Raw genomic sequence first — 24839 nt, forward strand, 5'->3', positions numbered from 1 at the left:
GACTCTGGCTCGGAAGGCGCGTTTGCCGCGGCAGTGCGCGCTGGTCAGGCGGAGCGCGCGCGGCCCCCGCTGGCGGTCGCCTCGGTGTGCCTCCCTAAGGGCCTAGTCCCCGCTGAAAGGAACGCGCTGGTCACACACTCACTCCCCCGCTCTTAGTCACATCCCCCCCCCGGAGTTGATTCAGACTACTCCCGAGACACTTAGCTGCCCAGGCCCGGCCAAGATTTAACCTTGGGGCAGGGGGAATGCCAGACCTTTCCTCCGGCAGCTGTCGTGTTTTAAGTTGCATTCATCTGCCAAGAGAAGGACACCAGAAGCCCGGGATCTAAGCACCCGGGCGTTTACCAAGGGCCTGAACAGAAGAAAGTGGATAAAACACAGAGAATGCACGAGTGCAATGGAGTCCGAATGAAAGTGCTTTAGCTTTATGTCGTGACTTTTTGCAAGCAGGATACCAAGAAAGCAAACATAACGGTAGCGACAGCCTGTGTTTAAAAGGAAAGTGGCAAATCCTGAGTCACTAAAGCAATCAAGAAATATTGATCTCTTTATTAAAAACAAAGAGGTCTTGGCATAGTTTTCAAGGGCAAAGCATGACAAGAATATCCAGTGCTTTCTCACATCTCTCTAAGCCTCTTTCTGCCTGACTCAGCCTGACTCTATCGCAATCATTCCACTGCAGACCGAGCTGCACCATTTAAAGCAATTTTTTTCCCTGTGTAGTATTTGCAAAGTAACAGATTCTGTCAGAAGCTCACAGAACACGTATTTGAACTCTCTGTTTTGTTTTACTATGTTACCACACATCTAGCTCAGTTTTCCTCCTGTGACAGCAAGTAACTTTTTTTTTTTTTTTTTTTTTTGCAAGCAGATACATCAGCCACAAAAAGGAGTCTAGCGGAGGGAACAACCTGCTAGTAAAGGAAAAGATTTGTTTTTAAGGCTGCACAAGTGAATGCACCAACATATGTGTGTTGATTAATCTAAAGAAATGCAGTTGGTGGTATTTACATCTACCAGTGGGCCTCAAAGTGTGATCCAGATAACATCATCATTCTAAAGGCTAAGAGAATGTGGACTTGTATGTTTCTGTGTTAAATAAACTTTTCAGATTTAATTTCTGATATGGTAATGATCAGGAGGAATAAGCCACAAAAACGAAAAGTCTTTAGGATCCTAAATAACAGGAATCTTGAGACCAAAAATGAGAACATCTAATCTACATAATACGATTACCTAGTTCCTAAACTATAGCCATAGTATTTACCTCTCATCATGACTCCAGAGAGAACACCAGTGGTCCTCTTGGCAATTGCTTTGTACATTCTGTACTATAGCAGAAGAGAAGAAGGAAAGAGAAAGAAACGCAGGAGAGGCCTCAGAAAGAGAAGTCTACCTGTTAAGAACAGCTTTCTGTCCCTTCCCTGAGGCTTAGAGACCTGAACTATGTTAATCTGTAAATCACCGGTTCTGAAAAATTTCCCTAAGTATAAATCACTTAGGCACCTCAAATCCTCTTTGCAACGTTGGGCATTAACAAATAATTCTTCTTGAATTGGGCAGAAAATGTTTTTATTAACTTTCTCTAAGACGTTACGCTAGGCGGAATTCTAAGAAGGACCCCCAGTGACCCTTGCCCTAGTGTAATCCCCACCCCTTTGAGTGTGGGGTAGAACCCGTGAATTTGATGAGATTAATGCACCTGTGATACGTTAGACGGCAACATGAGATTATCCAGGTGGACCCAATCTAATCATGAGAGCCCTTTCAAAGCAGAGAATTTTCTCCAGATGGTAGCAGAAGAGAAAGAGATATTTGAAGAGTGAGAAGGATTTGATGTGCTGCTGCTGGAGGGGGCTATGTGCCAAGGACGTGGGCTCCCCGTAGCTGTTGAGACTGACTCTTGGTTGACAGCCAGCAAGAATTGGGGATTTCAGTCTCCATCAGTGCTCCCCCCGGGGCTGGGGGAAGGGAGGAAGAGAGAGCAATTGCTAAATGACTACAGGTTTCCTTTTGGAGTGGCGAAATATCTTAGAAGTAGGTGGCAGTGCTGGTTGCACAACAATGTGAAATGTACTAATGCCGCTGAGTTGTACATGCAGACAATGAATGGCAACCTTGTATGACGTGACTATTACCCCAATTAACAAATATATTCTATTTGCCTCTGTAGTCCTTTCCTAATGCTGCATGACAAATTACCACAAATTTAGCAGCTTAAAAATTACAATTTTTAAAATTTTTATTATTTTCCAAAAACTACAATAATTTAGCTCATGGTTCTATACATCAGAAGTCTAGGTGGACTTGGGTGGGTTTCCTACCTAGAGTTTCACAGGCAGGAATTAAGGTGTTGGACAGGCTGTGGACTCTGAAGTAGAATCTACTTCCCAGCTCTTTTAGGTTCTTGGCAGAACTCAGGTACTTGTGATTGAAGGACCGAAATCCCCAATTCTTGCTGGCTGTCAACCAAGAGTCAGGCTCCACAGCTACGGGGAGCCCACATCCTTGGCACATAGCCCCCTCCAGCAGCAGCACATCAAATCCTTCTCACTCTTCTTTGCTTTCTGTTTCTGTGGACTTACTTATTCTGGATGTTTCTTTCTTTTCTTTTTTTTTTTTTTTTAAAGATTTTATTTATTTTTTTGACAGAGAGAGAGACAGTCAGCAAGAGGGAACACAAGCAGGGGGAGTGGGAGAGGAAGAAGCAGGCTCCCAGCAGGGCAGGGAGCCCAATGCAGGGCTCCATGCAGGGCTCGATGCAGGGCTCTATCCCAGCACCCTGGGATCAGGCCCTGAGCTGAAGGCAGATGCTTAAGGACTGAGCCACTCAGGCGCCCCTACTCTGGATGTTTCCTACAAAAGGAATCATACAATATATGACATTTTCTATCTGGTTTCTTTTATTTAGCATAATAATTTTAAGGTTCATCCACACTGTAGCATATATCAGTACTTCGTTTCTTTTTACGGCTAAAACATATCCTACCTTATGTGTGTAACACAGTTGATCCATTCTTCAATTGGTGGACATTTTGGGTTGTTTCTACTTTTTGGCTATTGTGGGTAGTGCTGCTATGAACATGAGTGTGCAAGTGTTTGAATACTGGCTTTCAATTATTTTGGGTACGTAGGAGTGGGATTGCCAGATCACTTTATAATTCTGGCTAACTATTTGAGGAACTGCTGAACTGTTTTCCAAGAGCCTGCACCAGTTAACATTCCCACCTCCGGTTTCTCCGCATCCTTGCCAATACTTGTTGTTTTCTTTTCTTTTCTTTTTTTAATATCTATCCTAAGGGGTGTGAAGTGATATCCCATTGTGATTTTCATTTGCATTTCCCTGATGACTAATGCCGTTGAGCGCCTTTCTCATGTGTGTTATCTTTTGTGGAGAAATATCCATTCAGGTCTTTTGCCCTCTTTTGATTGGATTGTTTTTCTTTTCGTTGTGAAGTTGCAAGAATTCTTTATATAATCTGGATATTAGACCCTTGTCAGAGAGATGACATGCAAATATTTTTGCCTATTTGGTAGGTGTAAATAAATTATTGAGGGACTGTTTTGTCTCTATTAATATATAAAAGCATGTGGGGATGTGTGTTTTTCAAGAAGAATTATATTATGTACTTTCGAATCTTGCTTTCCTCAGGACTAATTTGTAGAAAACCCTCCACTGTGATAAGATTAAGTTCTAATTCTTTCTAATGTCCCGTTGCGTGGGTGCACTGTAATTTATTTACGGCCGCTAACTCTGTTTCTAGGTTTTTATTCACTGCCCACAATGCTACAATTAACATCCTTGTACAATATATGTCTATGTATTGTTTGCTTCATTTTTATGAAATTTATTTCTGGGAGTGGGATCGCTGGTTGAAGAGTTTAAACATTTTTTAATTTTGTGTATTTATTTTATTTTAATAGGCATTGTTCAGTTGTTTTCCATAAACCAGCAACGTGGCAGTATTTGTTTTATGCTGCATCCTTGCCAATAATAAGTGTAATCAAGTTTTTTGTGGGTTTTTTGTTTTTGTTTGTTTGTTTAATTTTTGTTAGCTGGGTAGGTGGAAAATCAGTGGTTCTCAACTTGTAATGATCCCCCCCCCCCCAGGAGACATTTGGCGAAGCCTGGAGCTATTTTTGATGGTCATGTTTATTAGTCATGGTTGGGGGTAGGTGCTACCAGCTTCTAGTAGGCAGAGCCAGGGATTCTGCCAAACATCCTACCATACGGCAACCCCCACAACAGAGAGTTATCCAGGCCAAAATGCCAACAGCGCCAAGGTTGAGAAACCCTGGTGTGAAGAGCTACCCCTTTTATCTTCAGTTTGAAAGTCTTTATGGGTGAGTTTGAACATCTTTCCGTGTGTTTGTAAGCTGTTTGGATTTACTTACCTGTATATTATCTATTCTTGTCCTGTGCTCATTTTTCTTTTGGGTGTTCATCCCTATCGTATCAACTAATAAGAACCTTTTATATTTTATAGCCCTTTGTCCTCTTCATTGAAAATATAATTTTTTAAAATATACTTTTGATTGACTCGTTTGTAGTATCTTTTGCCAAATAGTCAAATCTTATCGAAGAACATAAAACAAAGTTTGAAAAAATGGTCAGACACACTATGCCCTTAGATAGGAAAACATCCTAAAAATGTTCCTTTCCCCAAAGTTAATTTATAACTTTAATGCAGTTCCAACTGGAATATAAACACTATCCATTTAAGGTTCCAAAATTATCTTAAAGTTTTATAGAATACTAAATGTATAAGAATGGCCAAGAAAATTTTGCAAAGAAAGACTAGCAAGATATACTTACATCACCAGATAACAGAACATACTTTAAATGTGCCGGAATAAAAAAAAAAAATTGGTAATGTTATTGGAATAGACAGCTATGTAAGTGAAATAGACCAGAGAATCACTGTCTATGAGCATTTCATAAATGACAACTATTTTGTTCAATTAAGTGAAAAAAGGATGGATAATTTAATAAATGTTACTGGCAAAACTGTTGATCTATGCGAAGGAAATTAAATTAGGAAAAATCTTATGCCATATATAAAAACACATTCTAGATTTGGAAATGACTTAAATTTAAATGATACTAATATTCCAAAAACAATCTCAGAGACTGCATCTATACTCCAAGAGATAAGGAAATCCTTTAAGAATGGAAACATACTAATATAAAATAAAATCAAAGTAACAAAGTGAATGATAAAATGATCATATTTATTTACTTGATCTATCTTATTGAGGAATCGGAGAGCAGAGATCTTGTCTTAATCTCTTGTTCTTCTGGCATAGTAGCTGGCAAGTTGAAGGAACTTAATGAATCTTGGTGAATGAATGGCCCTCTATAGATCACTGATTCTAATCCCTTAAATGACCCGTTACAAAACCTCAAGGACAGCTGCACCAGCAAGCAGTGACCTGCAAAGCACTCAGGAGTCCAACACTTTTTTTACCTAGGGTGTAGTGCAGTTAGGAAAGGAACATTGATTCTCTCCCATTGTGTGGCATATAGAATTTCAGAGCAAAGGTAAGAATTAAGCTCAGCTTGTCTATTGCAGCACCTTCCAGAAGAAGACTCTAAGTGACAGAGAATTTGAGGGACATGTGCTGTGATATGATGAAATTGGAAACATGCCTGTTGGCCCAGTGTGAGCTTTGTTCTACAGTAGAAATAATGATGGAATTCAGTAAAACATAATTGTAATCGTATACTATTAATTTTGAAAATAATATTGAAGCTAAGGCCAAGAAATGTAAGTCAACTTACCAAGATCACCAAGAGTTAGAAGCCAACTCAAAATAGTCTTTGGTTGTACAGACTTGAAGTCCAGTCCTAACCCTCCATACCATGCAGCCTTTTATGCTTTCTTCTAGTTACTACATTTTCTTTTTACTTTTCAATATAATGTGTACCACAAAGCAGTTATCCTGGAAAGCAGAGTATTGGAATGACTTCCAAATATATTTACGAGAACTTATATTTTTACTTCATTCTCAGAAGTATGGTAAGTGCAAATAGGTACAAAGAGACATTTTTGTCAGTTTATGGATGGAGACTGAGGGACAGGAAATCTCAGTCCATCGAGGTCACCTTTGTTCCCTCAACAAGAATTTATTGAGAGCCCGTTGTCCAAGGCATTGAACTCGGTGCCGTTGAGAAATAATGACAAGACTGTCCCCAACTTTGGGCTGCTCATATGAGGAATCAATGGTGAATCAGTCATCCAGATCCTACACAACCCTGTGCCCCTGAATGGCCCCAAAACTGGTGAGCTCTGTCACACAGAAGCAAGCAAATGACTGTGCTGTGCTATCTAGTAAAAGGCCAACTCAGTTCACAAGTAATTCTCCTCCCTGTTTCTTAAATACTTGGTCCAAGATTTCATATGTAGTCATCAAGGCATCACCCCACAGCTGAGCCAAGTCATGAAGCAGCCCATCTAAAGGGCCTGCTCAGCCTGTGTGGGCTGGGAATGCTGTTCCAGACAGGCGAGGCGTTGCCACACCAACAGGGCCCTTTGGGAAAGCGCCTCCGAGGTTGCTCAGTACACACTTTGTGGAAGCATTCCTCCCTCCTGCCTCTGCCAGCCTGCTGCTATCCTTTGACATCTAAATTGGCATGCCACCATCACTCACCAGTCTTAAAACATCCCATCCTGTGTGAAAAGGGAGCACACCCTATGCGAACAAACCTGTTGTTAACCTTAGTTCAGGTATCAGTGAACGATTACCTTCATCCTCTGACTTGCATTTATTAGGCTGTAGGATTGTTGTTGTCTTGTTTGCCTCTAGTGTCTTCCTCCATACCACAGTCTGAATAATCTTTCTAACATTGAGTATTACCCTTGTCCTTTCTGGTTGTTCAAGAATTTTGGTGCTTCTGGAATAAAGCCGGAACTTGTTACTTCTGACTTTGGCTAAGCCCTCCATTCCCAACCTCCACTGCTCACCTGTACGCTCACGATGTTTACCTACAAGCTGCTCCCCAATTCCTCGAGATGCTGTTCAGAAGTCTGACCTCCCCCACCACAACCACCTTCGTCAGTTCTCTGAGCCACCACATGAGAACTAGACCGCGCATGGCCCAGGGGTCAGGGTGTGCCCTTGCGCAGGTCCTGGGAGGTTCTGGAGTTTGCCAGAGGCGCACTGGGAGCAGACAGTCACTTGGGACGTTGCAGCCCTCCAAGTCCTGTCTGTGACTCAGCTTTGAGCCTCCTCAAGTCACACAGAATGAATTCCATCGGAGGCCAGAACAGACGAGATAATTCGGCCAAGCCAAGTGGTGAGATCATTTATTTCCTAATACACAGATCTTCCTTTACATAAGACAGGGTTATGTCCCAATAAACCCATCATAAATTGAAAATATTTAATACACCTAAACTATCGGACATCATGACTTAGCCTATGTTAAGCATGCTCAGAACGCTTACATGAACATACAGCAAAATCATCTAACACAAAGCCTGATTGACAATCAAGTGTTGAGTATCTCATGTAATTTGTTGACTACTGCACTGAAAGTGAGGAACGCATGGTCGTGCGTGTACAGAATGGCTGCGGGTCGATTGTTTACCCCCGGATCACAGGGCTGACTGGGAGCTGTGCCTCGCTCCCTCCGCTCAGCATCATGAGAGAGGATTGTCCCACATTTGCCTAGCTGGGGAGAGATCCAAATTCAAATTTCAAAGTACAGTTTCTACTGTACGTGTATCACTTTCGTACCACCATGAAGTCGGAAAGTCCTAAGTCCAACCATCATAAATTGGGGACCGTCCATACTTTATCTTCTTTAAAGAATGCATATAACTTTTTGGAAAACTGCCCTGTTTTATAAACATGTGTAACATTTTATGGCAACCTCCAAAAACAGCACTCACAGTCAAAGGCGAATGAGTCATAAATTAGGAAATCCTGAATGAACTGAAATAGGGCATGCGGATTCCTCTCATCGAATAGTCATTTGTGGCAACATAATTGACACAAGGAATAGATTAAGGGCTTAATAAAATGCTCACGGCCACAGAGTCAAGCTCTATTAAAATGTTTCTGGTGTGTCACTGTCCTCCCCTCCTTCTCAACAATGCATAAACACATGCAAATGCTTAATCACACACTCATTTCCTCTCCCCTCATTAGTTTTGTATTCACCATGTGATTTAGTGAGGAATCTTAAAACACCCTCCGAAATTGAAGGTTGAAAACATTTGACGTGAAGTCCACCCAGAGAGAAGAGATTATGAAGGAAATGCTCTTCTCAGCTCTTAATCCGAATTCTAATCCAGGACCTCCCGTCCAGGCTTTCATAATCCAAACTCCCATCAGATGTTCAGCTTTCCTCTCCTCCCAGTTCGGAGAGTGAGGGTTCTCCGCTGGAATTTGTCCCTAGTGTTTAGTATTCAGGTGGTATTGGGGGCATTCCGGTACTGGGGGATGTGACTATTCAAGCCACATTTCCATCCTGAGTCCTTGTTGCATGCTGCCTGTAAATGATTTCTGAGGTCTGTATACATAACCTCTCTCCCACTAACTGTGGCCTTTACGTGATCAGAAACAGAGTGTGGTCTTTATTTTTGCATTCCCTCTGTCTACTCTGCCATTTTGAGCATGGGTGTGGAACAGTAAATGTTTGTGGGTACACACGTTTCCCCCACCTCATGCGTTACCCTTCCAACTTCATTAATCCCTTTTCTCTGCTTATTTACAAGTATTACGACATGACATTTAGCTATAATGAAGTATTCTATGCTCATAGCCCCGTTCTTGCATTGTTTTCTCGTTTCCCTGACTTTATCCAGTGATACATTCACAGCGGGGTTGGAGGTAGACATGAGGTGGGACCTGATCTGTCCTGGGGCCCTGGCAGCACCACACGCCATGCGCTATAGATGGGAGGGGGACACAGGGGAGCTCGGGGGCCCCAGCAGAAGCCTGCATACCAGGGAGGAGGCCTAGCTCAGGCCCACAACGGGAGGAGCTAATGCTGGGCTGAGGTTGAGGGGTTGTGGTGAAGGGCACAAAGTGTCTGCTCCAGAGGGGCCAAGCGGCCAAGCCCTCGCCCAGGGCATAAGCCCACAGGGCGGGCTGGGGACACTTTGGGGAGGGAACGGGGGTTTCGGAGCTTCAGGATGGCGAACTCAGTGACCTCCCGAGGATGCGTCTGTGGCTTGTCACACGTGACCTCAAAGTCCAGCACTAAAAAGTAGTGATACCTCTGGGGCGGGAAGGGCACCATTGTCGCCATGGATGCGCCAAAGCGGGGCCGCTGGTTTTTGGTGGATGTGGAGCAGAACTCCGGAACACCGCAGGGAGAAAGTAAGTGGGGGCCCAGCACTTTTCTTGCTCGTGAGAGTAAATAGGAAGAAAACTGAGCTTCTCCAGTCTGTAAAGGTGCTAGCATTGAACACCGAGAAGCATCTGAAACTCCACGCACTCACCCCGGCCAATGCGATGTAAAGATCTTCAGATGAAGATGAAACCAACTTTAGAGTATGTTAAGAACTACAGGGTAAAAAACAACAACAAAAAAAGAACTACAGGGTGAGAAAAAGCCTATCTCTGTATTAGAGTAGGAAGACCCTTTAAGGAGAGCTATTCATTCATGCTTTTGCCTATATCACGCATACAGATTTCTTTCTAATCTCACTTTCTCTCGCTCTCCACCCGTGTTCCAGGGCAGATGCTCCTTCTGCTTTGAAATATAAAAGAGGACCTACAGGTTCAGGATCCTGTGTCTGAGGTTCCCCCAAACCTCAGTTCCTTATTCTAGCAAGGATAGTTCGGTTGGTAGCACTTAGAGGTGCCCCCAGCAATAATGACAGGGAGCTCACACGGGTAGGGAAATGTATGAAACCTGGGAGCAGCCAACTGTTCAGATTTCTTACCTCTCTGCTCCCACCCAACCTAAAACCTCATCGCGCAGCTTAATATACAAAGGGCCTGGGGTGGCTCAGTCGTTAAGCGTCTGCCTTCGGCTCAGGGTGTGATCCCAGAGTCCTGGGATCGAGCCCCACATCAGGTTCCTCCGCTGGGAGCCTGCTTCTTCCTTTCCCGCTCCCCCTGCCTGTGTTCCCTCTCTCGCTGGCTGTCTCTCTCTCTCTGTCAAATAAATAAATAAAATCTTAAAATATATATATACACACACACAAAGGGCTTGGTGGTGAGGTATGTTGGACAGACCTGGGTTTGGGGTCCAGTGCCCACTGTGTCCCCGGGGCGAACTCGAGCCAGTTACCAACCCCTTCTAAGGCTCGGCTTTCTTATGTAAAATGGGAGATCATAATATCTACTTAGGGTAGTTGCGAGGATTAAATATGGTTAGGTATATTAAATGCTTTGCACAGTGCCAGGCACAAAACTGATCTAAAAGACCGAGATCTATTATTAGCTAAGAACCATGCTAAGTCAGCTTCCAAGTACTTAGGAGAGTACTGGCACACAGTTGGTGCTCTTTAATTGCTTGTGCAGCCAGCAAATGCAGATTGCCTTTTCGAATTTACTTTTGTTTATTTTGTCAAAGGCTAGAATGTATTTATGAGCAGAGGAGAAAAGGACAGAAGAGATCCAGGTTGGTTTTTAATTTTAATTTTGTTGAGATATAATTTTTATCCAAAAAAATCATCCATTTAATATTTATAGTTCAATAAGCTATGACAAATATAGACAGTCATATAATGACCAATCTGAGATTCAGACCTGAAATGTAAGCTTTGGCTTCCACTAAGAAAGAGAAGGCTCTCCCCACCCCCCCTCAGGGAAGGAGGTAAGGTGGGTGGAAACTTAGAGAAATAGGCGCTGGGGAGAGGCGGGAGTGACTCTGAAAGCATTTCCTAATGTTGATTTGCCGGGTGCGGTAGGCAGCTAGGTGCGTGCTGGGAAAAAGGTAAACAGCAATGGGACAGGAGGACGCACAGAAAGGGGACAGTAGCTTTACGTGGGAAGAGACTACAACGCAGGTGCGGAGTGGCTGCCCAGCTAAGCACTCTGGATCGTGGGTCATAGACCGGCTGTGGGCTGGCAGAATGTGGGGGCTGGACCACCCCAAGGCTGGAGACTTGTGGGGCACAGGGAGGAAGGACGGAGGGACACACACAAGCGCATTAGGAGGGTTTTGTAAGGAATGTTGGAGAAGGAACTGAAGCCAGGAGGGAACCCACAGGTCGGGACACGGGGGCTGAGAGAACGCGAGGGAAATCTACAAGTGGGCGGGCTCCAAGCTGAGGAGATGCACAAAGCGTTTCAGGCTGCTTGGGTTCCACGTTGCCCACGTGGACTCATCTTGAGAGACGAGGAAGTTCAGGCGGTGCTCACAGGAATTGGAAGGCAAAGCGATCTGTTCACAATTGATAGAAAACACAAAGGATCGTTTAGACAAACGCTAGGCTTTTTAAAAGCAATGCTAATGTTTCACTGGGGTGGATGTTTACCCATAATCTGTGGGAGGACAGCTGTTACATTGTACACTGTCCAGTGCATCAGCAAGTCCCGTGGGCTTAAAATCTGCTCAGAGTCCCACCACCCTTTCTACATTTATTGCTACTGCCCACTCACAGGGGTATCTGCGAGCGCATCTGAATTGGTCATCCTGTGAATATCCTTGCTCCTGTATAGCATACAGCAGCCAGAAAGAGTCATTGAAAGCATAACTCAAGTCATAACTTTTCTGTTCAAAACTGCTGAGTGTACTTCCCATTCTCATTCAGCAAAAACCCCAGGGCTTTCTAGAGCTCACTGCCACCCCACCCCAAATCTCCCCCCCAAAAGCCACCTCTGCCCACTTCCCCCTACTTTACTGCCCCATCTTACCTTCGACTGATCTCATCTTCTCTCCTGCACGCTCCCGGGTCAGTCAGCTTCAGCCTCCTTGGTCTCCTTGCTGTTTCCGGATCAGCCCCGGGGAACATGAGTTTATTGCAGGATGTTTGCACTCACTGTTCTTTCTGACAGCCAGTTTTTTCTCCCATGTATCTGTGTCGATTATTTCCCCATTGCACCTCCTTCTGGTCTTTGCTTAAATGTTACCCCCAGACCATCCTAGTTAACATTGCCTTTCTCCCTTCCACAAACACTTTGTTTCCTTCTCTGGTTTATTTTTGTCTTAGGATCTAATGTCTGATGTCCTATATGCTTTCCTTATTGTGTATTGTCTTTCTTTTTCAACTTGGGGGTAAATGCCTTTAGATGACAGATTTTGTCTGCTTTGTTCTCTTCAGTACCTAACAAGGTTGCCTGGCACTTGCAAAATAATCAATCAGTGAAATGACTTAAGAGAAACTTGCTCATGACTATAAGGTGAAGTTTTAATGGAATACAAGCTTCAGTACAGACAAAAAAGGAGAAAGAGACATGATAAAACAGGTCTTTTTCTCTGGAAAGAGGAAAGAGAAAATGAAAAAAGACAGAAGAAAGAAAAAATTCATAAGCGACTAATGTTGTCTAACAGATCCTTTATAATCCAAGGACTGGGACAGATCAAAGGTCAGAGACAGAACACAAAGTGTTGGAATAAAGATCAGGAAATCTAACATCCCTCCATATCCATACAGATACAGGTTGCAAGAAACTGCCCCCCAGCATGAGAAAGGGTGTTTTTTGAAGTGTGGCCTTGGGTTTATATAGGCCAGTACTTTACAGGGGTTAAACACAGGACAAGAAATGTCTTGGTAAAATAGGCAATAAAAACAGTTACTTTGAAAGAAGTTCTCTTTACATGAAAGAAGGAAAAAGTGGCAACTTGTGAGTACTGAAAGTACAGAGTCAAGTGTTAGGGAAATACCACTGGGGGTTGGGGAGGGGGAAGAGTGGGGGAAGGTAGTTAAATATAAACCTGGTTTTATTTGCAAAGCTTTAATCTTGATAAATGGCACCTTCTTAAAGCAAATACCTAATCTAGGGAGCTCATTAACATTGCTCTGTCAAAATCTAGGCCATAGATTCCAAATTCTGGGGGGAAACAATTTGTTTAGAGTGCGTTGGACTGAGTGTGAATATGACAACACACCATAAAATATTAAGAAGTTAGTTACTAAGAAAAATATTAATATGTGATTACACAAACCAGGCTTTAATAGCTAGAAATTTATAAACAAGTCTGTTAGTTTCTTGAGGGCTGTTCATCTGCTAGGCATTTTTCTGCAGTAACTAAAATTTTGTTTTCTATAAATGATGAACAATAAATATTTGTTTATTGGAATTGGGTGATGTCAAAAAGGTTATATTAATTTCCAGGAAAGGTGATTATTAGAAATGATTAATCTGTACTAAATGAAATTAAAAATAAGAATCAGATTATGTCTATACATACAACATTTGATTGTTGATGTGTTTACCACAGGTAACCTTCTGTGAGCTGGAGTAAGGTGTTTTACTACCAAAACAGAATGGTGCTCTATTCCCAGATTACAGGCAAAAATTAGATTAATGGAAATACTTTTCTCAATTTACATTTTCTTTCTCATTATTTGTTCTGAAACATTTGGCGTCTACTACCATTTGCTTATAATAGAATCTGGTGCAAGGACTCTGCAAAACTTTCATGTACAATCTGGAGCTCATTACTACCCAATGACCATCAGAATAATGACTTATGAAAAACATTATTTATGAGATGAGCTGTTGTCGAAAGGAAAACTATTTTCCTTTAGAGACTGTGAAATCCACGTTTGGCTTAAGCTGGATCATCAGGGAGCCATGCACTTGGATCACGTAGCACTGACCTTTCACTGACCTGTGCTTCAGTGGGGACCCAACGGCCATTCCTGAGGGGTGCACAGGAAACAGCCTGAAAATATCTGCTTATAGATACTCTGCACACTACAAGATGGCCTCTTTCTGTGGTCCTTTGGGAGAAACTTATTTTTAATTTCAGGATCAAGAAAGGTGCTTCCTTTGAACATTTTTTGGGGGACACTCTACTGTACAACTGATAAGATTTGACTTTTCACATCTGCTATTTTAAAACTTCCTTCTAAACCCAAGCCCACTCAAAGCAAGATGCAGGGGTTTTTGGTTGGTATTCCTACGTCCTTGTCTTTCTTGCGTCCCGTCTATGGTCCCACCTCTGTTTTTGCTTCCTCTCCTACTTCTAACATAAGTTATCTAGTAGTAGTTTATGTTTTCTTATAAGCAACCTTCAATCTTTTAGGGGAACAGGTTGAGAACTAAATATATTCATTCATATATACATAAAATTATATTGTGTCATTTGAGTTTTATTTTTTGCTGAGAGTATGGTGCTCTCAATTACTTTGCCTCGGAAGAAGTCTGAGACTTTTCGATTTTGGAGGGTAGCTGCTAGGAGGGCAGAGAAAATTCTTTATGATGCCTTGCCAATAGCAAACCACACTATCCTCACCGGCCAAGAGTTTGTAAAGACCCTATGGCGCACTGCAGAAAATACAGTCTTCACTGTACAGACTACACTGTAGCCTGCGAGCGTTCTTCCTCGTTTGGTCTCCGGCGCAGCTGATTTACATCTCCCTGTTTCATGCCTCCGTCATTGGCAACCAATGAACTGTACACTCATAAAATTTTTACTTAACTTCCGTTTAAAATTATCCAATTTGTCTCTAGATAATTTACAATAATTTCTGAATCCCATATTAGCTCTGTGGACTCTGGACATAAACGAATGTTAAATAGTCCCTACCCCTGAGGAAAACATAATGAGTCTACTTAAACCCGCTGAAGAAAGTCAATGCCAGCTGTTCAAGTCTTTTAGCCCCGATAATAATAATGAAGGCTCCGCCTTTGGGTGAGACTTGCAGAACTCTGGCAGTCGAACCAGACGCCACCTACTGGGGAAACGCGGGCTTGCAGAGAATAGAGCCGCAATGCCCAGTAGGGATGGCTGGCTCAGCCTTGTGGTCGCTCCCAATGCCACTGAGCTGTGCCCTTCTACGATGTACCCGTCAACCATTTTCTGTTATGTGTATTTTACCACGATTTTTTAAAAAAGTAGCGAGTGGTATAAAACAAGGTGTTCGACACAACAGAAATTAGTAACAGTTGCTCATAACAATACCACTATATTGATGTTATAGTTAATCATATTTGTAATGTCAATGTTATTAGTCATAATCATTGCCTGTATAGTGCTTCATATATGCCACGTACTATTCTAAGCACTTTACATAGAAGTACAGTCTTTGTTGCTGTTTCCCCAAGACTACTGAGAAAAGAAAAGTTTTGCATTCTTATCTGTCCCATCTGAAAACAGGCTGCCACGTTCCCGACTTTCAGGAAGCCTCCTCAGTCTGCAAGAAGGACTTCGATAGAAGGCAGCTGGGACAAACAGAACGGTAAACCCATGACCAAGCTTCATGCCCCCAGAAGCAGGTGGGTATATGAACTTATCTGAAACTAGAGAAGTTGCGCCTGAATGTAAAGCATGGACGTGCCCATGAACTGAGGGAGGCTCTGCTGTGGGCTAGGGCTGAGACAACGAGGCAGCTATCCCCTCAGCATTGAGAACTCTTGTCATTATCCAAATAGACCCATGTGATTGCCTCATCTCTCAGTGGGTCAGCGTCCCACATATGACACCCTTTTGCCCACCTGGCACCCCACTCCAGTGCCATTCCTTCTGACCAGGATGCCCCGTCCACTCAGCAAGCCCGGCCAGAATCCTGTCCAAGGTCAGCATCCTCTCTGTCCCATCTCTAAAGGTAACTTACTTTTATTCTGGTTACCACCATCCATCATTCACAGTTTGCAGATCAAGGATGTATTTCGTATCTGTATCTGTTTCTTACCCCACCCTCAGATAGTCGGGTCCTCCCGGGTAGCTGCTGTTTTTATTTTTTTGACTTTGCAGACGCACTAGATTTATGGGCACGGAGCAGGGGATGGAGGGAGACAGATGGGTAAGGCGTCATCAGACCTTGTACAGAGGAAGTAGGGAATGGGTTGGGCAGGCTGAGGAAAGCTTACAGGACCCTGAACTTAAGCATAAAGCTCTTAGACTACCCTGGTTTTCACTGACCCTTATCCCAATCCCCTGCTTTGGCATTCTGCAGAGATTGCCTTGATTCGCATCTGAGTCAAATGACCTTCTTCAAAAGCTTTCACAGTGCGACTCCATTTACATGGGTACTCCTTTGATTGGTTTTTCACTACTCAGAGTGTCATCTGTCCATAGGCTCTGTTTGCCTCTTTAGTTGTTGTTGTTGAAGTACAGTTGACATACAATGTTACACTGGTTTCAGGTGGACAACGTAGTGATTCAACAACTGTACACACCACAGCATAGCTGCCATGTGTCACAACACCATTGACTATATTCCCTGCGCTCTTTCATTCCCGTGACTTATTCGTTCCGTAACTGGAAGTCTGTATCTCCCACTTTTCTTCACCCATTTTGCTCATCCTCCCCACCCCTCTCTTCTCTGGCAACCACCAGTTTGTTCTCTGCATTTATGAGCCTAATTCTGCTGTGCTTTTTGTTTTATTTTCTAGATTTCAAATGTAGGTAAAATCATATGATATCTGTTTTCCTCTGTGTGACTTAGTTCACTTATACTCTTTAAGTCCATCTGTGTTGTCACAAATGGCAAGATCTCGTTCCTTTTTAAGGACGAGTAATATTCCCTTGTCTATATATACCACATCTCCTTTATCCATTCATGAATGGATGGATGCTTGGTTTGCTTCCGTATCTTGGCTACCGTAAATGATACTGCAACAAACACATGGCTGTGTATCTCTTCTCAAATTAGTGTTTTCAGTTTCTTTGGGTAAATATCCAGTAATGAAATTAGTGGATCATATGGTATTTCTATTTTTAACTTTTTAAGGAAACTCCACACTGTTTTCCACAGTGGCTGCACCAATTTACATGCCCACTAAGAGTTGCACAAGTGTTCCCTTTTCTCCATGGCCTTGCCAACACTTGTTATTTGCTGTCTTTTTGGTCTAGCCATTCTCACAGGTGTGAGGTGATATCTCATTGTGGTTTTTGATTTGCATCTCCCTGATGATTTGTGACGTTGAGCTTTTTTTCGTGTCTTTTGGCCATCTGTATGTCTTCTTTGGAGAAATGTCTATTCAGGTCCTCTGCCCATTTTTAATCGGAATTTTTTGTTGTTGAATTGAGTAAGTTATTTGTATATTTTGGATGTTAATTCCTTATTGGTTATATCATTTTCAAATATCTTCTTGCATTCAGTAGGTTGCCTTTTTGTTTCGTTGATGGTTTTCTTTGCTGTGCAAAAGCTTCTTCTTTTGGTGTTTTATTTGCTTCTTATGTTTGTCTTCCCTATCCAACAAGATAATACACATTAAAAGAGCCAGAGCACTGTCTTTCCTTTTTTTAATATACTGTCCCCTAAAATGCCCATCGTTGTGCTTTGTTGTATAGGTAGGATGAGCTAAATAAATGGTCTTTAAAAACAAATTAACATGGTGATACAACTAGGGATGTTAATATTATTTTTTCTTTTCATATTTCAAATACAAAATACATAAATATCTTTGGTGGGGACATTTCATACAACCAAGTGATAGCAAGTCTTAGAACTTACAGCACAGTACCCAGATATGGAAAACGTTCTTATTACCCGGGCATTGACAATGTAAATGTCAGTCCACACAAAGTCATTTTATCTGCCTGTGTCTTACTGCTTGCCCCATCTCTAGTCTCTGATAACATAAGAACTCAGGAGAATTAGGCATTCAGAATTTTTGATAAAATCACTTTTTATTAGGAAAGAATGCCAAGAAAAATGGTAGCTTGGAAATCTCAGATATTTTTAAGCGTGTGTTAGGCTCACTATCTTAGGGAATGTGCCAGTTATAGAACCCAAATCCGTTGACCCATGAATTGCTCTTTCTTGGCCTATCTGGAGAAGTAAATGGTAAAACATTTATGGCTAGAGGATTCAGTCTTTTGGTTAATACTTTTCCCCTGCATTTGCCAAAGTGGTTCTGAACTCAAATAATGGTGTGGTTATTCGAAATTCTTCCTAAAAACGATGAGGTCTGTAATTTCTTTTAACAACTTGAAAAAAATCCTGGAGCAGGAATTCTGTGTTTCCTCTGACCTTTTCGTATGCGTGATACACTCACAGACCATTTTCTAATTCTCAACTAGAATTATGAGTAATGTTTAGGATTTTATCTTATCAAAATGTTTAGTTTCTTCAAGTCATGATTGTACTGTGAGTAATTTAGCTCCTTTGCATAGCAACCAATTATGATATAACAAACAGTGGGCAATGATATGTCAGTGGAGGATAAACTATGTAACAAAAGTTGTAGTTTCATCGAAATGACTTCAAAGAGAGGAATAAAAATATAGAAATGCCTTTTTATTTAAAAAAAGAGAGGTTTTAGTATTCCCACATAGCACCAAAGATAACTAAACGTCTTATTGTTCCCCAAACAAGTATTTTTCAGATCAATTAATAGGCATTCTTAATTCATATTTGTATATTAATAATTAACAATTCATGTCTACTTGTTTGGGGGGGGAATGAATTATAAATATTACAATATCCATTCTGTGGAAGAGAAACCAGACTGAAAAAGAGGCTGGGAATCTGATCGTCTGGCTTTTGGCTTCATCTCTGACACAAACAAGCAAGAGTTTCAGACAAGTTGTTTCCACTTTGGGGACTTATTCTTTTCACTTATAAGATAACAAAGTTGGAGCTCATGTTCCATCCTTATCTCATCTCTTTCCTATCACTCCACATTATTTTCTTGTCCCTATTATATCTTAGCAGATTCTAGATCAGGAGAGATACTGCCCACTTCTTCAGTAGAAGGACCCATGAGTAGCTACATAAGTTATGGGGCCCATTCCAAACTAAAAATGTCAAGCTCCTAGTTAAAAATTACTATTTCAAGAGGGGGACAACAGAACGTTAAACTGAGCATGGGGCCCCTCCGACCGCGGGGACTCTTTGTGACTGAACAGATCCCACATCCATGAGGCTGGCCCTGGTGAAACGAAAGGAATTTTTTTTTTTTTACATTCAGACACTCTCTTTTGTTCTTAACAGAATAAAAATCAGAGAAATCTTGGTGGAACAGTGACATGAATCATTAAAGAAAAGAAATAACGAGAGTACAGTATTAGAAAGCCAATGTTTCAGATCGATCACAATGACAAAACAGGAGGCTCCTGACTTTCTCTCCTCCCAGATTTGCCAAATATACAGCTACACATGGATCATTTTCCTTTGAAAGATAACTGAAAACCAACTAACTCCTCCACATTAGCCTACTGAGAGAACACTCACATCGAAATGGGCAGGAAACGCTGAGACACACACCATAAACCCCACCCCTGGCACAGTGCCTTACAATTGGGAGGGAACTCCCAACTCCCAGCTTCTTCCTGTGAGTGAAGGGTTTGGACCACACATCAAGTGCTCAACTTTTAAGGCTACTATGTGAGGGATGGGTCCCCAAATCTTCTAGCTCAGAAAGCCAACAGGGTTTGGCATTCACAGGTCTCATAGGACCATACCAAACAAAGCAGCAGCTGTCAAGCAGGTACGTGACCACTCCCCCAGCTATTCCCCAGGGCTCAGTGCCGATGGAGCAGGCAAAGGTGCCCATCTCCCAGTCTTTTCCTGGAAGGGGTTTGAATGCAGAATTTCCCAGCTGTTGCCTGAGGGTCTGGCTTCTAATCAGTTTGCATCTGGGTGCTGACTAGGATCTTCCTAGGAGCCCTAAAAAGCTGGAGGGCACTTGTCCCATATTCTCTCCCTGGCTCACTTCAACAACAACAAAAATCCAAATTGTCAGCTTTTTCCTGGAAAGAAATTGTCCACACATAAAGTGCTCCAAGTTTTGCCACTCAAGGAACAGGTTCCCAAGTCACCTAACTCTAATAGCCACCAGGGCTTGGCATCTACAAGTCCCATAGGACCATATTAAACAACAACAAAAAAAGCAGTTTCCAAATGGGCACACAAGCACTTTTTGCAGCTCTTCCTTCCCAGCTCAGAACAGAAGCAAGAGGCAAGAACACTCATCTCCCAGTTTCTCCCTAGAAGGCACTTGACTGTGTACTTTCCTAACTGCTGTTTGAGGTTCTGGCTTCTGGTTAGACTGCATGAGGGAGCAGACTGGGATCCTCTCAGGAGCCTGAAGGAGCTGGTGGGCATGTCCCCTACCATCTCCCCACAACTCATCCAGCTGTAAAACCAGATCTCCAGCTTCTCCCTGGAAGAAGCATGTCCACACATCTAGCACCCCAAATGTTATAGCTGCCACATAAGGACTGGCTCCCAAGTCACCCAGCAGTTGGTGCTGATAGGGCTCAGCATTCACAAATCCCCCAGGACCACACGATACCAAGAGATAACTCTATGTGGATGCACAAGCCCCTGTAGTAACTATTCTCCCTGGTTCAGAACAGAGTAAGCAAAACCGCCCAGCTCCCAGTTTCTCCCTGATGGGGACTGGACTGTACATCTGATATCCCGACTTTTCCAGCTACTGCCTGAAGGTCAGGCTTCCAGTTAGCCTGCATTGGTGAGATGATGGAGTAGACAATTAGTATTCATGAAACTGAACAGGCATGTGGGCATTCCCACATCTTTGGGACAATGGCACACCCCAATCTACTGGGGCCCATGAGAACGAAGACAGCAGAATGGATAATCACAAAGGTTTGAGAAGCAACTAAGACCTCAGGCTAGCCTGATCAATGAGGCTCAAGTCTAGTCAGTCAAGACTGGGAGAGGTGACTGTTTCACCTAATGCATAGAAAACAGTGCAAAGAACCAAGGAAAATGAAGAAACAGGGAAATGTGTTCCAAACAAAAGAACAAGATAAACGTTTAGAGACCAACCTTCATGAAATAGAGATAAGTGATTCACCTGACAGAGACTTCAAGCTAATGATAAAAATGCTCAAGGCAATGGGGAGAGCAATGCAGGAACAAACCGAGAATTTCAACAAAGAGATGGAAAATATTAAAAAGTACCAAATAGAAGTACCAATAAAAGTACCAATAGCTGAAGAATACAATAACTCAAGTAAAGAATTCAAGAGAGGGGTTCAACATTATACTGGATCAAGTGGAAGAAAGGATTAGTGAACTCGAAGTCAAGACAGTGACTATCACCCAGCGAGAGCTTAAGGTACTCATAGGACACCACCAAGTGGGCCAATATATGCATTGTAGGTACCTGAGAAGAAGAGAGAGAAAGGGACAGGAAGACAACTCAAAGAAACAATGGCTGAAGACTTCCCAAACCTTAGGAGAGAAACAGACATCCAGATGAAGGAAGTTTAAGCATTACCAAAGAAAATGAATCCAAAAGAGAACCCACCAAGACATACTATAACTGTATTGTCAAATGTTCAAGAAAACAAGTCTTCATAAATTTAAGAAAGCCAGAATCACATCTAGCACTTTTTCCAACCATAATGGCATGAAATAAAGAATCAGTTACAAGAAAGAAAAATTCATGCACGCGTGGAGATTAAACAACATGCTCCTGAACAACCCATGAACCAATGAAGAAATCAAATGGGAAATAAAAAAAATATTTTGAGGCAAATGAAAATGGAAACACAACCAAAAACGTACCAAACTTATGAGGAAACATACCAAAACTTAAAAGATGCAGCAAAAGTGGTTCAAAGATGGAAGTTTTTTTTTTTAAAGATTTTATTTATTTATTCGACAGAGATAGAGACAGCCAGCGGGAGAGGGAACACAAGCAAGGGGAGTGGGAGAGGAAGAAGCAGGCTCATAGTGGAGGAGCCTGATGTGGGGCTCGATCCCGTAACGCCGGGATCACGCCCTGAGCCGAAGGCAGACGCTTAATCGCTGTGCCACCCAGACGTCCCCAAAGATGGAAGTTTATATCGATAAATGCCTACATTAAGAAAAAAGAAAGATCTCAAAGTTAACACTACAGCTAAAGAACTAGAAAAAGAATAACTAAGCCTAAAGTTAGTATAAGAAAGGAAATAACAAAACAAAGTGGAAATAAATAAAATATAGGCTAGAAGGGCAATAGAAAAGATCAACGAACCTAAGAGCTGATTTTTTGAAAAGGTAAACAAAATTGACAAAACATTAGCTAAATTAAGAGAAAAAGAAGTAAGACTGAAATAAAACATCAGAAGGGAAAGAAGACACATTATAACTGATACCACAGATATACTAAGAATTGTAAGAAACTGTTTTGAACAATTGTGCACCAACAAATTTCTTCTAGGATAACCCAGAAGAAATTAACACATTCCTGGGAACATATAACTTACCAAGAATGAATCATGAAGAAATAGAAAATCTGAGCAGAACAATAACGAGTAAGGAAACTGAAGCAGTAATCAAAAGCCTCCCAACAAAAGGAAGCCCAGGGCCGGATGGCTTCATGGGTGAATTCTACCAAACATTTAAGGAAGAATTAATATCAATCCTTTTCAAACGCCTACAAAAAATTAAACGGATGATACTCTCCCAAACTCATTTTATGAGCCCATACCAAAGTCAGTATGAGCCCTCATACCAAAGCCAGACAAAGATATGCCAAAAAAGAAAATTACGACCCAATATCCCTGATGAATATAGATGCAAAATTCCTCAACAAAATATTAGCAAACTGAATTTGACAACACAGTATAAAGATCAAACACCATGATCAAGTGGGATTTATCCTTGGGATGCATTCAATAAGTGTGATATACCACATTAACAAAATGAATCCATGTTGTTATATCATTTCAATAGACGTAGTCAAAACTTTTAATAAAATTCATCATCTTTTCACGATAAAAACTCTCAACAAGTAAGGTATAGAAGAAATACACCTCAACATAAAAAGACCATATCTGGCAAACCCAGAGCTAAACATCATTCATATTCAGTGGAACAAGATTAGGTACAAGAGAAGCATGCCCACTCTTCCCTCTTGTATTCAAAATAGCGCTTGTAGTGCTGGTCAGGGCAATTAAGCAAGAAAAAGAAATAAGGAACCCAAATCAGAAAGGAGGAAATAAAATTGTTTCTATTTGCGGATGACATGATGTTATAAATAGAGAACCCTAAAGACTACACCAAAACACTATTCTTATAGTGTTATATATATTATAGTTAGAAGTAATAAATTCAGTAAAGTTGCAAGATACAAAATCAATATACAAAAATCAGTTGCATTTCTATATACTAACAATGAACTATTGGAAAGAGAAATTAAGAAAATAATCCCATGTACAATAGTATCAAAATAAAATACTTAGGAATAAATTTAACCAAGGAGATTAAATATCTGTACACTGAAAAATATGAAACATTGATGAAAGAAATTGAAGACACAGATAAATGGATAAACATTCCCTACTCATGGATTATAAGAATTTATATTGTTAAGATGTCCATAGTATCCAAAGTGGTCTGCAGATTGAGTGCAATCCCTATCAAAGTTCCAATGATATTTTTCACAGAAATAGGGAAAAAATCCTAAAATTCGTATGGAACCACAAAAGGCCCCAAATATCCAAGCAATCTTGGGAAAGAAGAACAAGGCAGAGGCATCACGCTTACTGATTTCAAGCTACACTACAAAGCTACAGTAATCAAAAACTAGGATTGGCATAAAAACAGACATAGATCAATGAACAGAATGGAGTCCAGAAATGTACCCATCCATATAGGACCTATTAATTTTTAACAAAGGTGAGGAAATACATAATAGGAATAGGATAGTCTCTTTAATAAACGGTGTGGTAAAACTCAATATCTACATGCAAATGAATGAACTTGGACTGTTAGCTTACACCATATACAAGAATCCACTCAAAATGGGTTCCAGCTGTGATGTAGGGTGGGCTGGTGGCGGCCGCTGGGGTGGTTTTGCCCACCTGCCCAGAGGAGGTGGCCACGGCAGAGCCAGGGGACCGAGTTGGGGTGGGACCAAGCCCGGAATCCCGGGAACCACCTGCTCTCCGATTGCCCACCCGAGGCCGAGGGGCGCCTGAACGTGGCCCCCTGGGGCAGGCGGCTGGATGGGCTAGGAGAGTAAGAATGAGCAAGGGAGAAAATAGGTATGGCAGGACGTGCTGATGGCGGTGAGGTACCGTCAGCTGCAGCTTCAGGAGCAGCGCAGGTCTGGTTGGGAGATCAAGCCCAGTCAACCCCTTACGGAAAGAAGAAGAATACTGATTCCTCCAAGTGTGGAGTGTATAGAATTTAAACCTTCTCTCACAAGTGTATGGTAGAACTAAAGAAGACAATCAAGCAAGGGTCATCTGAAATTGTAATTGGCTCGCTAATAATCCCAGGACAAAGTTGGAAAGAAGTACTCAAGCCTAAGACGGCTGCAAAGATGTTTGATTTGGTATCAAGGCTTGGGCTGACTGTGTTGTGGAATGGGCTGCAAAGGACCCGTATGGCTTCCTTACAGCTGTCATTCTGGCCCTTACTTCATTGTTTCTATTCTAGCAAGTGCAATACTGTCCTGGAAATTGGTCAAGATGATTGAGGCCAGGGAAAAGGAGCAAAAGAAGAAACAAAAACATCAAGAAAATATTGCAAAAGCTAAACGACTAAAAAAGGACTGAAGGAATGAAAGGCTCCGTGACGAGAGGAACATCATTTGGAAAATTATGCTTGAAAGGACCTAAGGGACTACGTCCTACGCTTGAAAGGACTAATTTGGAAAATTAGTGTTGAAAGGACCCACTAAGGTCTCTTTTCTGGTTTTTATGGCAGCAATTTGTTGTAAACAAAGTCTGAGCACATGTAAGAATCGTGTTAGTTGTGACCTCTACTGTAGCAACTTTTAGATTTTGGTGTAGAAGTCTGTTGACAGTTACTGTAAATTGGCATTTATTAGGCTATAAATTCTTTATAGTT

General features: G+C 41.8%; 1 pseudogene; it reads left to right on the forward strand.

Moving 5' to 3' along the window:
• Nucleotides 1–24046: 24046 nt before the first annotated feature.
• LOC113262595 (small integral membrane protein 15-like) lies at nt 24047–24544 on the forward strand (annotated as a pseudogene).
• The last annotated feature ends 295 nt before the right edge of the window (nt 24545–24839 follow it).

Source organism: Ursus arctos, unplaced genomic scaffold, assembly GCF_023065955.2.
Source record: "Ursus arctos isolate Adak ecotype North America unplaced genomic scaffold, UrsArc2.0 scaffold_2, whole genome shotgun sequence".
Lineage (NCBI taxonomy): Eukaryota > Metazoa > Chordata > Mammalia > Carnivora > Ursidae > Ursus > Ursus arctos.